The sequence below is a fragment of the Tasmannia lanceolata genome, unplaced genomic scaffold, assembly GCF_043159265.1.
Source record: "Tasmannia lanceolata isolate RefF3 unplaced genomic scaffold, GAP_Taslan_0.1 ptg000008l, whole genome shotgun sequence".
Taxonomy (NCBI): Eukaryota; Viridiplantae; Streptophyta; class Magnoliopsida; order Canellales; family Winteraceae; genus Tasmannia; species Tasmannia lanceolata.
Genome location: NW_027518685.1, coordinates 38,590,074 through 38,606,255, shown reverse-complemented (window position 1 = coordinate 38,606,255; position 16,182 = coordinate 38,590,074). Strand labels below are relative to the sequence as shown.

Here is a 16,182-nt window from a genome sequence, read left to right as displayed (position 1 = left end):
TGAATGGTATCGTCCTCCTTGAGCCCGTTTGTGAATGGTGCCTCATTTCTCGAGTCCATTTGTGAATGGTCTTGTCTTCTCCTTGAGCCCGTTTGTGAACGGTGCCTCTTTTCTTCGAGTCCATACAACTATGGTCTCTTATCCTCTTTGAACATCATACATCTATGATGTCTCATTTCCTTGGAATCCGTACAAATACGGTATTTCATTCTCTTCGAGTCCATACAACTATGGTCTCTTATCCCCTTTGAACATCATACAACTATGATGTCTCATTTCCTTGGAATCCTTACAAATACGGTATTTCATTCTCTTCGAGTCCATACAACTATGGTCTCTTATACCCTTTGAACATCATACAACTATGATGTCTCATTTCCTTGGAATCCGTACAAATACGGTATTTCATTCTCTTCGAGTCCATACAACTATGGTCTCTTATCCCCTTTGAACATCATACAACTATGATGTCTCATTTCCTTGGAATCCGTACAAATACGGTATTTCATTCTCTTCAAGTCCATACAACTATGGTCTCTTATCCTCTTTGAACATCATACAACTATGATGTCTCATTTCCTTGGAATCCGTACAAATACGGTATTTCATTCTCTTCGAGTCCATACAACTTTGATCTCTTATCCCCTTTGAACATCATACAACTATGATGTCTCATTTCCTTGGAATCCTTACAAATACGGTATTTCATTCTCTTCGAGTCCATACAACTATGGTCTCTTATACCCTTTGAACATCATACAACTATGATGTCTCATTTCCTTGGAATCCGTACAAATACGGTATTTCATTCTCTTCGAGTCCATACAACTATGGTCTCTTATACCCTTTGAACATCATACAACTATGATGTCTCATTTCCTTGGAATCCGTACAAATACGGTATTTCATTCTCTTCGAGTCCATACAACTATGGTCTCTTATCCCCTTTGAACATCATACAACTATGATGTCTCATTTCCTTGGAATCCGTACAAATACGGTATTTCATTCTCTTCAAGTCCATACAACAATGATCTCTTATACCCTTTGAACATCATACAACTATGATGTCTCATTTCCTTGGAATCCGTATAAATACGGTATTTTATCTTGCCCAAGCCCATTCAAAAATGATGCTGCATTTTCATTAAGAATCTTTCAAAAGTCATCCATTATTCTCTCTGAGACCATTTGAAAATGACGTCTCATTTCCTCTGAAGCTGTTCAAAAGCGATATTCCTTTCCCTCCGAAAATCCATTTGAAAATGGTATCCCATTTCTCTCGTTGCCAGCGGCACCGCAGCGGGTTTGTTTTATTGCATTCCAATTCTAGGATTTCATCTAAGGTCTTGCATTATATTAGGTTGCATTGTGTTTAGGGGGTTCCTTTGTCGATTAAAGTTACGCAAAATGGTTCTGTCATTTTAACTTTGGTATTCGATGACTACGTCGTCTCTACCAAAGAGGGGCATCTGTAGACACCCACATTTTGCTTTACTTTAACCAACAATAACCTAATATATGTTTTAGGTCATTAATATCTTGATCTGACTTTACGGATCATCAATCGGGACAAAATAAGATAGGGTCACTTCATAGCCCGAACCCTGATTCCATTCCGAGACCCGATTTCCGTAAATCGTTAGATCAATGGCAGATCTTGACCTGGGTCTAACCATCCAAAACCACCTAACCTCTCCTCTCATCCTAACCATCCAAACCTCACCTAACCTCACCTAACCTCTCCTCTCATCCTAACCATCCAAACCTCACCTAACCTCACCTAACCTCACCTAACCACCTAACCTCACCTAACCTTACCTAACCTCACCTAACCTCACCTAACCTCCTATCCCATTCTCCTATAAATACCCTCTCATCCCACCATCCATGAAAAAGAAGAAAAAGAACCCCTCTCTTAGAAAATTCATCCCTCTCCCTCATCTCTTCAAGGGTTCGGCCATCCTTGCCGGATCGGGTGATTCTATACGTTGGGTGATATATATCAAAAGCAGTCATTATCAAGCAAGGAATCATCTTCAAGGAATTACCATCAAAGAAAAATCAAACACAAAGTGGGTTTCCAAAGAGGTAGGCATTTATTTCAATTCTATGTAGGGTCTGTTTTCATGCATATCTTTTACTTTAAAAGAAAAACCATGTTAGGAAGCATGTAGGGTCTGTTTTCCCCCTGGTTAGCCTCTGGTTAGACCCTGGTTGCACCCAGGTTCGCTGCTGGTTGCACCCAGGTTCGATGCTGGTTGCACCCTGGTTCCCTACTGATTCGCACCCTGGTTCCCTGCTGGTTGCACCCTGGTTCCCTACTGGTTCGCACCCTGGTTCCCTACTGGTTCGCACCCTGCTTCCCTGCTGGTTGCACCCTGGTTCCCTGCTGGTTCGCACTCTGGTTAGACCCTGGTTGCACCCAGGTTCGCTGCTGGTTGCACCCAGGTTCCCTGCTGGTTGCACCCTGGTTCCCCTGCTGGTTCGCACCCTGGTTCCCTGCTGGTTCGCACCCTGGTTCCCTGCTGGTTCGCACCCTGGTGCACCCTGGTCCGCACCCTGGTTTGTACCCTGCTTCCTCCTAGTTAGACCATGGCTAGTCTCGGGTTTGCTCCTAACTTAGACCCGACTCACTTGACCCTAACCATTAACCCAATCCAACCAAGTCATATCCCAACACAATCCGAGTCGCATGTCTGAATCCATTTGGCCGAATCTCATAAGCCCGCCCACTTTGAATTCCGAAAATTCAAACCCTTGATGATTCCAATATGCTCAATTCTTTGATGCAAATTCCCAATTCCAAAATCCCATTGTTATATCAATGTTTTTGAATCTCAAGTCCAATGCTCAAATACAAACCCGATTCCTGATCCAAATACCAAACCTGTTTTCCAAAATCCAAGCAACCTCGCCAGTGGAACTACGTGTGGCTTGATCCCCATCACGGGGTACGTAGGCAATTTGGCACTCCCAAGTTCAGTCGCACCTTTCTCTATCTTTCCCATTCCCTCACACTATTCATCATCTCGATTCATCTCGTGTCTCTCGGAACCATTGGATTATGGTTTCCGTCGTAAGAACCCTTAGAGCCCAATTTAGGAACAATGGTGTCGTGTCGTGTTGTGTCCTAAGTTTTAGGGAGTCCTAGAGTTAGGAGTCCAGCCTCATCACGGACGCTTGCTATGTATAGCAACCGTGCCATAGGTCAAGTTACACTAGTCATCCAGTTTTTCCCTAGGACAAGCCTAGTAAACTAGGATGTAGGCTAACCTGCATTAGTCTAAGGGACAACTTGCATTTAGATAGGATCATATAGCATCTTTGATGAAATCCTAAGATAATAAAATCCTCAACTTGAATTAAATAACTTCTCTTAAAACTGTTGAAACAGTCAATCCCGTCTAGATCGGTGTCCTAGTTGAGTTAGGCATATGTAGCTTAGCTTAGGTGCACCGAACTACGTCGACTCTGATCCCAGTAAGGCTTGGGTACGTAGGCAGCTTGGATGTCTGATGGCATACCACCCGCGAGTCGGCACCACAAACAAATTGTGGTGTTTTGTATATTAATTTTCTTGTAAATGCTTAATCAAATCACTTAGGATTTTCCATGAAATTAGAATTCTAGGAGAACTTTCACTTAGAATGAATCCAGACAAATTAATAAATCAAGATACACATCTAGGATTCACATTAAAATTAGATCATAGGATGCATGTCACTTAGTTCGCACATTAACATAGAGTTGAATGAGCCATTTAAAATAAATTTAAAAGAATTAGCTTTTGGAATCGAAGACCGATTATCGGGCAGGAATGGTGCATGTGGCGGATAACTCCCCATACCTTCCATTCTCGTAACCAGGTAGCGAGTCTAGATTTCTGGTTAATTACGGGTCCTAGATCCCACATCTAGGTGGCGACTCTGTCAGTCTCTTTCGTGTGGAATTCGGATTGCCTTAGTGATCCCAAGTTCACAGGAAAGATTAATTCAAATCAACATTAAAATGCACACGCCAATCGCGTGGGTACGAGAGACCAAGAGAGAGAGCGCGGCGGCTCGCGCCCCACCCCTCTCGCGGGATCCGGGTACCACATAGGGGATTCAAGTGGAATTAATAAAATGCTAAGTTTAATAGTCAAGGCCATTTTAGGTATTAGAGATTAGCATGGCTAGGAAAGAGAGGAGAAAGAAACCTGGAAATCCAAGTGCCATCTCTCTCTCATGCAAAGCTTATAAATCCATATTATTTCATTTTAATTATGAAGAATGAAGAGAAAAATGGGAAATATTCAAGAGAAATTCATGAAAAATTTGATAAAATACATGTTATTTGATTTCTGGTCCGAAAGTGTTTGAAACAAAAGTTTGATTACAAGGCAGTGGATAAATAGAAGAAATTTCTTAAAATGTTTAATCTTGTTCTCCGAGATTCATTTGATTCCTGTGTGAGATACACTCATTATTAGGAATTCTGGTTAACTACGAAGTTGTAAATCTTTTTGTTGGATAAGGCAATTGTGCGAAAAGAATTAGAATTAGTATTTTTTTAACCTTGTATATGTGTGTGTGTGTGTGTGTGTGTGTGTGTGTGTGTGTGTGTGTGTGTGAATCAGTTTGGTTATTTAGTTTTGCTTTGGAAATTGATTTATATTTTGTACAATTTATTTCTAATCTGATGAGATTCTATTTCAAGATGGTCCTTGCACACGTGCGAGGTTCGCCTGGCATGCGTACGTCGCCTGCCACGTGTCCCGTGAGTCTCGGGGCATGACAAGAAAAGATGGTATCAGAGCATAAATTATGATCCATGGGAATTAGTATTAGAGGTAGAAAGGGAGCAACATTGATGAAAGCATAAGTGATTTGTATGTACCGGGGACGCCTGGATGACACACAAGGCAATTGTGCGAAAATAAACTGGTGACGAACTCGAGTCGACCGAGAACGCCATTGGTTAGAGATTAGAATGAATTATTGTGCTCCATTAATAAGTAGAGGTGCTTGAGTAAGCAGTACTGGCATGGGACAGTATAGCGAACTCACGTATACTCGGCATATGTTACTTTGTCCGTAAGTTATGTATACTGGGATGGGACATTATGGTTAACTTATATGTTTGTATTAGTAATTATGTGAGACCACTATACTGGTATGGGACAATATGGTGAACCCATGTGTATGAGATCGATTAACTATATTATACGTTCTAATGAAATTATATATATATATATATATATATATTATTTTGAATTAGTATATGAGTTAACTATACTGGTATGAGAGGGTATGGGAAGCTTGTATAGATATGAGATGTGTAATAGTAATAAGTTGTTTTAAAATTTCAAGGACGAAATTTTAATAAGGAGGGGAGAATGAAAGGACCAAGTTTTGGGTTTAACATTAATCCTAAGCGATTTAGAGAATAAGAGTGATTAAGTGAGATTAGTGTTTATTATTTGATTTATTTAATTATTTAAGTTAATGGGGTATTTTGGTAACTTCGCTATGAGACGCAAGTGGAATTAATAAAAGGCTAAGTGTAATAGTCAAGGGCATTTTAGGTATTAGAGATTAGCTTGGCTGGGAGAGAGAAGAGAATGACACTTGTAAATCCAAGTGCCATCTCTCTCTCTCATGCAAAGCTTATAAATCCATCTTAATTCATTTTAATTACAAAAAATGAAGAGAAAAACAGGAAATATTCAAGAGAAATTCATACAAAAATTTGATAAAATGCATGTTATTTGATTTGTTGTCTAAATGTATTTGAAACCAAAGTTTGATTACAAGGTAATGGAAACAGAGAGGAAATTTCTTAAAATTGTAAGTTTAATCTTATCTTCCGATATTATTTTGATTCCCGTATAATATAAGCTTATTTTTAGAAATATTGGTTAACTACAAAGTTGTAGATCGTTTTGTTCTAGTACGATTTCATATAAATTTTTCTTGATTTGGTTTTGAATTGAGAAAGTCATAGCAGTTTTACTAAACTGCAGTTTTTAAAGACATGAAATGGTTATTTTCATATTTTCGTGTTACTTCCGGCTAGATTTGACTAGAGTGATAAACATAAAAGTTTTTGGAAATATTATGTAGAACAACGTTTATGTTTATGAGTTATTCTAGTGTTGAGTGTACAAAAATATATACTCAGCTTAAGGTTTAAGTTTTTGTTGAAACCCTATTTGAAATATCAGGTCAGAAGAGTTACTTTTCTGGCAAGATTTGGCCAGAGGTATCAACATGAAAGTTTTTGTAAATATTTTAACCAACAACTTTTATGTTTTGAACTAAGCCTAGTTCGACATATTTTAAGATATATGATTATAACAAAATTTCAGTTTTGAAAGAAAAAGACAGATTTTGTACATGTTGAAGGGTACACAAAAATGATATTATGAATTTCTGTTTAAAAGTGTGTTTCAGGTTTTGAATCCTGGTTTCACCACCTTATATGACTTGTACTTGATGTTTAACACCTAAGAAAGGCATTGATTTGGAAAACCCCCGATGTGTGTATTGTGTAAAGTACTTAAATACCTATTGATTACTTAAGCCCTATTATTTAGGGTTGCCAAGCGCTGAGTAGAGGGAAAGAAAGAAGAATAGGGGAAAACAAAAGGGTTCGAAGATGAGTAATTCAGTACACTTATAGCATTATCCTTGCATCTGTCATGAAAATGTTATCTATGTAAAAACTTGCATTGTTTCCCATGCTATGTTTTGTGATGTGCTTTGAAACTCCTGGGTATGTAAGAATTTTAGATTACGAAGTCAACACTCTGTGTTGCTCTTATCTGTCTCATGAAAAGTTGGACAATATTTGTAAGCTCGCCAATGGGATATAAATTCGTTGGCCCTCTTGTCAATGGAGGTAGAAAAAAAATTATTGACCATGTATACATGGATCCGCTTTGTACCTGCCTGGTTCGCAGCGATAGTTTACTGCCTTCTGTTTCATGAGCATCTTTGTGTGAACTATAGCTATATTGAAATACTCAAGAGGGGGGGTGAATTGAATTTAACTCAATATTAGGCCTTTTGAAAATTATCTATAAACCCTAATTGGAATTTTTCTTCACTTAAATAAATATTTGGTTAGTGCAAATATAATTGAAAGAACAAAGTGAAATGCCAAACCAAAACAATAATGGAAATGCAAGAGTGAGAAATTGACACACCGATATATAGTGGTTCGGCCAACGGCCTACTCCACTCTACTCAAGGTCGCACTTGAGGGATTCCACTATAGGAGACCTCCACGATGCCCGGCTCCGAGGCGGTTACAAATCCAAGGGATATTAAACAAGGATGCCCTTACACCTTTACAAAGACTCTCCTTCTTCGCCGAGTTCTAAGCGGTTGCTCTCTAGGGAATTAAAAAGGGAATGCCCTAGCCACCTACACTAGATTTGAAAGAGAATAGCTTGGCTTCTTCTTGAAAGCTTGATGCTCTTTGTAGACCCTTGATTGCTCTTCAAAGATGGTGATTTGCAAGTGAAAGCACTACTATATCCAAACTCAAAAGATTCACAAGTGAAAGGCAAGTTTGGGATGAAAAACAAAAACTCAAGCTAAAATGGATTGCAAATGTTTTTGATGCTTAAGGATGTTTTTCAAAGATCAAGAGAGAGTGAAAAACTTCTCTACATGTTGTATATATAACCACACCAAAGAATATGACCGTTTGGGGGTGGACATATCAAAAACCAACAATTAATTTGAATCCCAACGGCTATTTTTTAGTCTGTCGCGAGGTTCTCGGAGTTCCGAGAACCATTCTCGGAGTTCCGAGAAATATTCTCGGAGTTCCGAGACAACGGCCAGAAGAAATAAAATTTCTACTGGACCATTTCTCGGAGTTCCGAGAAATTGTCTCGGAGTTCCGAGAAATTGTCTCGGAGTTCCGAGAAAGTGTCCAGATGCTACTGGACCTTTTCTCGGAGTTCCGAGGGAACTCTCGGAGTTCCGAGCTCGGAGCTCCGAGAAAAATTCTCGGAGTTCCGAGAAGCCTAAAAATCCGCACTTTTTGATTTTTATTGCAAATTTGATTTTTAGCTTTTGGAACTCAACTCCTATGGTTATTTTGGAATGTTTATGAGGGTCCCAACATGTTGGTCCACCACATAACCATTCACTAATGCATTTTAAGTTCTTAAGTGTTCTTTGAAAAACAAGTTGAAAACACTTTGCCTTGACTTGGAAATCTAAAGAGAAAGGATGTACAATGATACCTATGCAATCTTCAACTTCTCTTTAGTCTTGGTCTTCAATTGATCTTCCATCTTGTGTATGCTTTGCTTGAGAGATGAGGTGAGCTTCACTTAGCTCCTTTGACTCTTGTATGGGATATCTCCAAGCATGACCATGTTGTGTGTTGGTTTCTTCAATGATCAATCCTATCTTAAACACAACACTTCAAAGCAAATTGATTAGTATTCAAAAACACAATCAATTATGTTTAGAATCATCAAAACAAGATAGGAGAGTAGACCCTTGGGCTTACAATCTCCCCCTTTTTGATGATGACAAACAAAATTGATTATGAGGTGTGTGTGGAGTGACATAGTAGGCAAGTGAATACTAGAACTCCCCCTCAATATATGCACACATATAAATGATACAAGTTATAAGCAAGTGGTGCATATAGTCAATTGAATAGATAATCAATTTCAAACTTCTCCCCCTTTTGTCATCGACAGAAAGGGTGTAAAAAAAAATAGGAGTGGATAACTCCCCCTGAATCAATGCTTATGGTATAAAATTATATAACCAAGTAATGCACATATACCTGTTCATGATCGAGATGTTGACATATGTCAAGATGTTAGGTATTTTAATTAAAGTGAAGATACCTCTCCAACTTAGAAAAACTAAGAAGGCTAAGAATATCAATTGAGTGATTTTTAAGATTAAAAATTTGACATCTCATTCATGCAGATACTACCAAACAAAGATTATATATATAAATACTATATAGATAAGCTGGTTAAAGGCACAAAGTATTTATTTGGCAATTTCTTTGATTTGATCCGCACTCCATATGTTTAAGGCACTTCGGATATAGCAAATTCTATCATCACTAAGGGGTTTTGTAAAGATATCCGCTAATTGTTCTTCAGTGTTGATATATTTTAAGCAAATATCCCCTTTTTGTGAGTGATCTCTGATGAAGTGGTGCCTAATCTCAATGTGTTTTGTTCTTGAGTGTTGTATGGGGTTCTTTGTTAAGCTAATAGCACTAGTATTGTCACATTGGATGAGAATATTTTCCATTTTGATTGCATAGTCCATCAATGTGCTTTTCATCCATAGGACTTGAGCACAGCAAGCTCCAGCTGCCACATATTCTGCTTCTGTTGTGGACAGAGCTACTGAATTTTGCTTCTTGCTAAACCATGAAACAAGTGATTTACCCAAGAATTGGCAAGTTCCACTAGTGCTTTTCCTATCTACTCTACATCCAGCAAAGTCTGCATCTGAATATCCGATGAGAGTGAAGGAAGATGATCTTTCATACCACAGTCCTAGACTTTGGGTTCCTTTTAAGTACTTGAAGATCTTCTTAACTGCCGATAGGTGAGATTCTTTAGGATCCGATTGAAATCGAGCACAGAGACAGACAGTAAACATAATGTCTGGTCTGCTGGCTGTCAAATAGAGCAAACTACCTATCATACCCCTATACAATTTCTGATCCACAGATTTGCCAAATTCATCTTTTTCTAGCTTAGCAGTAGTACTCATGGGAATTCTTGATGTCTTACTGCTATCCATGCCATACTTCTTTAATAACTCCTTTGTATATTTTTCTTGATTTAAAAATATTCCATTTTTGTATTGTTTAATTTGGAGTCCTAAGAAGTAGGTTAACTCTCCCATCATGCTCATTTCAAATTCATTTTTCATTAAGGTTGCAAATTCATCACACAATTTTTGATTAGTTGAGCCACAGATGGTATCATCCACATAGATTTGGACAAGGAGGATATCATGATTTTCTCTTTTGATAAATAAGGTTTTATCCACCTTTCCCATCTCGAATCCCTTTTCAACTAAGAAAGTGCAAAGCCTCTCATACCAAGCTCTAGGAGCTTGCTTTAATCCATATAAAGCTTTATCAAGCCTGAAGACATGATTTGGATGTTTGAAGTCTTCAAAACCTGGAGGTTGCTCAACATACACTTCCTCTTGGATATAGCCATTTAGGAAGGCACTTTTGACATCCATTTGATATAGTTTAAATCCTTTATGAGATGCATATGCCAAAAGTATCCTAATAGCCTCCATACGGGCAACAGGAGCAAATGTCTCATCATAATCTATCCCTTCCTCCTGATTGTACCCTTGGGCTACAAGCCTAGCTTTATTCCTAGTGATAATTCCATTTTCATCCAATTTATTTCTATACACCCATCTCGTGCCAATGACTGGATGATCACTAGGTCTAGGTACTAGCCTCCATACCTTGTTCCTTTCGAATTGACTCAACTCTTCTTGCATGGCCATCAACCAATATTCATCCTTTTCTGCTTCCTTGATGGATTTTGGTTCTAATTCGGATAGGAATGCCAAATTATTGCTCACACTACGATAGTATGATCTAGTTCTTACTGGCAATGTGGCATCACCTAAGATTTGGGATTCAGGATGATCAACCAATGTTCTCCTATCCCTAGGTAATGAGGCATCATCTTCATTTTCTACTTCCTCACTAGGTGGTGTATGACTAGTAGATGCATGAGGAGGAGCACTCAATTTTGGAAAAAGATGTTCAACGGGTTCATCCTCATCATGTGGCATTTCTTGAGGTGTTGGCTCTCTTTCATCAAATGTCACATGCATGGATTCTTCTACTACTAGGGTTCTCCTATTAAATACTCTATATGCTTTGCTATGAGAAGAATACCCTAAGAATATTCCATCATCCGACTTCTTATCAAATTTATGTAAATTATCTCTAATGTTCAAAATGAAGCATTTACATCCAAACACTCTAAAATAGCTTATATTTGGTTTCAAGTTTTTCCAAAGCTCATAAGGTGTTTTCTTAGAGATTGGCCTTAAGTATACCCTGTTTATGATATAGCAAGCGGTGCTAACCGCTTCCGCCCAAAAATATCTAGGGAGATCATTTTCATGCAACATTGTTCTAGCCATTTCTTGGAGAGTTCGATTCTTTCTTTCTACTACTCCATTTTGTTGAGGTGTTCTAGGTGCGGAAAAATTATGTTTAATGCCATGTTCATTACAGTAAGTGTCAAAGTGTACATTTTCAAATTCCGTTCCATGATCACTTCTAATGTGGGAGATGGCAACACCTTTTTCATTTTGAATTTGATTGCATAATGTTAGGAAGTTTTCATAAGTTTCATCTTTATGTCCTAGAAATATGACCCATGTGAATCGTGAGTAGTCATCAACAACTACAAACACGTACCTCTTTCCACCTACGCTACTAGTCTTCATTGGTCCAAAAAGATCCATATGAAGTAGCTCCAAAGGGTAGGAAGTTGAAATCATATTTTTAGGTGCAAAAGAGCTTTTCAATTGTTTTCCTAATTGACAAGTTCTACAAATGTGATCCTTGATGAATTTGAACTTAGGCAATCCTCTAACACTTTCTTTTGAGGAGAGGGTCGAAATGAGATCCATTCCGGCATGACCCAACCTCCTATGCCATAGCCAAGAATCCTCACTAATGGCATTTAGACAAGTCACTTTTTGGAGTCTAAGATCATCTAGTCCAATTGTATAAATGTTATTGTCTCTAGACCCTATGAATTTTACTTCTCCATTTATCTTATTTTTAACAATGCATTTGTCGGGATTGAAGACAACTTCAAAACCATTATCACATAATTGACTAATGCTAATAAGATTATGGGACAAGCCATCAACAAAGAGTACATCATGTATGGGAGAGGTAGAGTTACCTATGGTGCCTTCACCTTTGACTTTTCCTTTCTTGTCATCTCCAAAGGTAACTTCTCCACTATCCTTGAGTGATAGGGATGCGAATTGAGTGAGATCTCCGGTCATGTGTCTAGAGCATCCACTATCAAGGTACCATGTGTTCCTCTTGTTGTGGCTTTTAAGGCATACCTACATAGGAATAGGCAAGTGAGATCCCTTAGGTACCCAAATCTTCCTAATCTTGCTATGTTCATTTGTTTTCACTTTAGAGTTCAATTTGATCTTATCTTGTTTAGCATGCAAGCAAGCAACTTTATAATGACCTAACAATCCACAATAAAAGCAAATTTTGGTACTACTAGAGGAGGTCTTTTCAAGTTTGTTTTTATAGTTAGATATTGTGGTATTCCATCTATGTCCAAGTCCACTTTTGTCACTTGACATTCTTTGAAGATTTACAAGTTTATCCAATTTTAATGAACTATTTTCAAATTTTTCAAAGAGTTTCTTGAGTTCATCATATTCAAAAGATAGTTTACCGTTTTCATGCTTTAGTTTGTTATTTTCAATAGAAAGATTTTGTCGATTTTCATTCAAAGTCTTAATGGTAGCATTTAGCTCATGAATCTCTACTTTGCATTTTTCATTTTCATTATCTAAGAATTCATGATCCTTTTTTAACCAACCAAATTCTTTTGTCATGTTAGCAAGAGAATTTTCAAGTGATGCAATTTTATCAAATTGAATTTCAAGTTCATCATTTGCACTTTGTAAGGAATCTAAAACTTCTTGTAAGATAATGACATCATTTAAAGTGTTTACCTCATTGTTGTCATTTGTTGAGGCCATGAAGCACACATTTCTTGCTAATAGGCAATCTTCCCCATCATTTTGTTCGCCTTCGCTTTCAATCTCCTCATCCCATGTGGCGGACATTCCTTTCTTGCCTTCTCTTCTCTTGAAGCGGTTGTTTGAAGTAGGTTCATTGTTGAGTGGACAATCCGGGCGAATGTGTCCAAGCTTCTTGCAACCGTAACATCGGGGTTGAGAAGATCCATCACCAACTTCTTCTTTCTTCTTGAATGGAGGATTGGTCCTTCTATTTCTCATGCCTCCCATGTTTCTTTGCAAGAACTTGATCCTTCTTGTTAGGAGAGCTACTTCATCCTCGATGTCTTCCTTTGCATCTTCACTTTCACCTACATTACAAGCAAAAGCAATTCCTTTTCCTTTTTCGATTTTAGTTTCGATTTCGGGTGCTTTTGTTTTGAAAATCATTTCATGTGTGATCAAGGACCCTATAAGTTCATCTAGGTTCAAAGTGTTCATGTCCTTGGCTTCGGTGATTGCGGAGGTTTTGGATTCCCAAGACAAAGGTAGGGACCTAAGAATTTTAGTTACTAAATCTCTATTGGAAAATTGTTTTCCAAGTCCCCTTAATCCATTTACAAGGTTGGTGAATCTAGTGTACATGTCGGCAATTGTTTCATCGGGTGTCATTTGAAAAAGTTCGTATTGCCGAAAAATATGGTTCATTTTAGATTCTTTAACTTGATTGGTTCCTTCATGGGTGACTTCTAGAGTGTCCCAAATTTCCTTAGCCGAATTCAAATTTGATACTCTATTGAATTCTCCGGGAGATAGAGCACAAATGAGAGAATTCATGGCTTTGGCATTATAATTCGAAGCTTGTTGTTCGGCTTCGGTCCAATCATTTAAATTTCTTGTGGGTAGGATATATTCATTATTAATTGCTCTCCACATTTGATAGTCTTGAGTTAAAAAGATTTTCATTTTAGTTTTCCAAAAACCATAATTTGTACCATCAAAATAGGGTGGCCTAGTGTTTGAATAACCTTCATGATGTTGAGGGTAGTTTGCCATTTTTGAATCTTTACTCTAAACCGGTTAGGGTTTTCAAAAAAAATAGAGACGAGGCTCTGATACCAATTGAAATACTCAAGAGGGGGGGTGAATTGAATTTAACTCAATATTAGGCCTTTTGAAAATTATCTATAAACCCTAATTGGAATTTTTCTTCACTTAAATAAATATTTGGTTAGTGCAAATATAATTGAAAGAACAAAGTGAAATGCCAAACCAAAACAATAATGGAAATGCAAGAGTGAGAAATTGACACACCGATATATAGTGATTCGGCCAACGGCCTACTCCACTCTACTCAAGGTCGCACTTGAGGGATTCCACTATAGGAGACCTCCACGATGCCCGGCTCCGAGGCGGTTACAAATCCAAGGGATATTAAACAAGGATGCCCTTACACCTTTACAAAGACTCTCCTTCTTCGCCGAGTTCTAAGCGGTTGCTCTCTAGGGAATTAAAAAGGGAATGCCCTAGCCACCTACACTAGATTTGAAAGAGAATAGCTTGGCTTCTTCTTGAAAGCTTGATGCTCTTTGTAGACCCTTGATTGCTCTTCAAAGATGGTGATTTGCAAGTGAAAGCACTACTATATCCAAACTCAAAAGATTCACAAGTGAAAGGCAAGTTTGGGATGAAAAACAAAAACTCAAGCTAAAATGGATTGCAAATGTTTTTGATGCTTAAGGATGTTTTTCAAAGATCAAGAGAGAGTGAAAAACTTCTCTACATGTTGTATATATAACCACACCAAAGAATATGACCGTTTGGGGGTGGACATATCAAAAACCAACAATTAATTTGAATCCCAACGGCTATTTTTTAGTCTGTCGCGAGGTTCTCGGAGTTCCGAGAACCATTCTCGGAGTTCCGAGAATTCTCGGAGTTCCGAGAAATATTCTCGGAGTTCCGAGACAACGGCCAGAAGAAATAAAATTTCTACTGGACCATTTCTCGGAGTTTCGAGAAATTGTCTCGGAGTTCCGAGAAAGTGTCCAGATGCTACTGGACCTTTTCTCAGAGTTCCGAGGGAACTCTCGGAGTTCCGAGCTCGGAGCTCCGAGAAGCCTAAAAATCCGCACTTTTTGATTTTTATTGCAAATTTGATTTTTAGCTTTTGGAACTCAACTCCTATGGTTATTTTGGAATGTTTATGAGGGTCCCAACATGTTGGTCCACCACATAACCATTCACTAATGCATTTTAAGTTCTTAAGTGTTCTTTGAAAAACAAGTTGAAAACACTTTGCCTTGACTTGGAAATCTAAAGAGAAAGGATGTACAATGATACCTATGCAATCTTCAACTTCTCTTTAGTCTTGGTCTTCAATTGATCTTCCATCTTGTGTATGCTTTGCTTGAGAGATGAGGTGAGCTTCACTTAGCTCCTTTGACTCTTGTATGGGATATCTCCAAGCATGACCATGTTGTGTGTTGGTTTCTTCAATGATCAATCCTATCTTAAACACAACACTTCAAAGCAAATTGATTAGTATTCAAAAACACAATCAATTATGTTTAGAATCATCAAAACAAGATAGGAGAGTAGACCCTTGGGCTTACATATATGTTATGACATTGATAGTATGTTTTGTACATATGTTTAGCCATGCACAACGAAAGGTATGATTTAAAATGCTTTGATAACTGTTATTTTCAAATTCGTATTGGACGTGCTACATCTGTGCTGTATTTACTCGCCTGTTCTGCAGAACTGATGTGGATTAAACAACATTTTTTCAGATTCAGTGGCTGAGCCCGGAGAGGGATCGTTCAGGACAGATTTGGTTACCCGGGATCTTCGTAGTTGGTTAGGTAGAATTAATATTTTTTAACCTTGTATATGTGCTTTTCTCAGACTCTCGGATATATATAAGAATCCGTTTGGTTATTTAGTTTTGTTTTGGAAATTAATTTATATTTTGTACCATTAATATCTGATTTGATGAGATTTAATTGTCAGTTCGGCCTTGCACGCGTTACAGGTTTGCCCTGGAGCACGTGCGGTGCCTGCCAATGGTCCTATGGGTCTCGGGGCATGACATCGATCATGCCGGAAGGGGATAACGTTCCTTCAAAAGGGAGTGTTGGTAGAGATTAAAGATGACAATGGAGTCTAACGAATGCAAGAGTTGTGTTTTTAAGGTTATAAGGGTGTGTGTGTGTGTGTGTATATATATATACATATATCTATATATATATATATGTGTGTGTGTGTGTGTGTGTGTGTGTGTGTGAGAGAGAGAGAGAGAGAGAGAGAGAGAGAGAGAGAGAGAGAGAGAGAGCCCAGAAGAAACCCTAATTTTTGCCTTTTGTTGGCATCGCGGACGAAGTCCGGATGTCCGGCAAATAGTGTTTTTTGAATTTCAATGTCG

At 38.1% G+C, this 16,182-nt stretch overlaps 1 long non-coding RNA gene across 1 annotated transcript; it reads left to right on the top strand.

Moving 5' to 3' along the window:
• The first annotated feature begins 1,788 nt into the window (after positions 1-1,788).
• On the top strand, positions 1,789-15,972 carry LOC143883612 (uncharacterized). The gene is made up of 3 exons (XR_013252441.1): positions 1,789-2,091; positions 15,551-15,622; positions 15,771-15,972. It is a non-coding gene; the product is annotated as an uncharacterized LOC143883612 (long non-coding RNA).
• Positions 15,973-16,182: the final 210 nt, after the last annotated feature.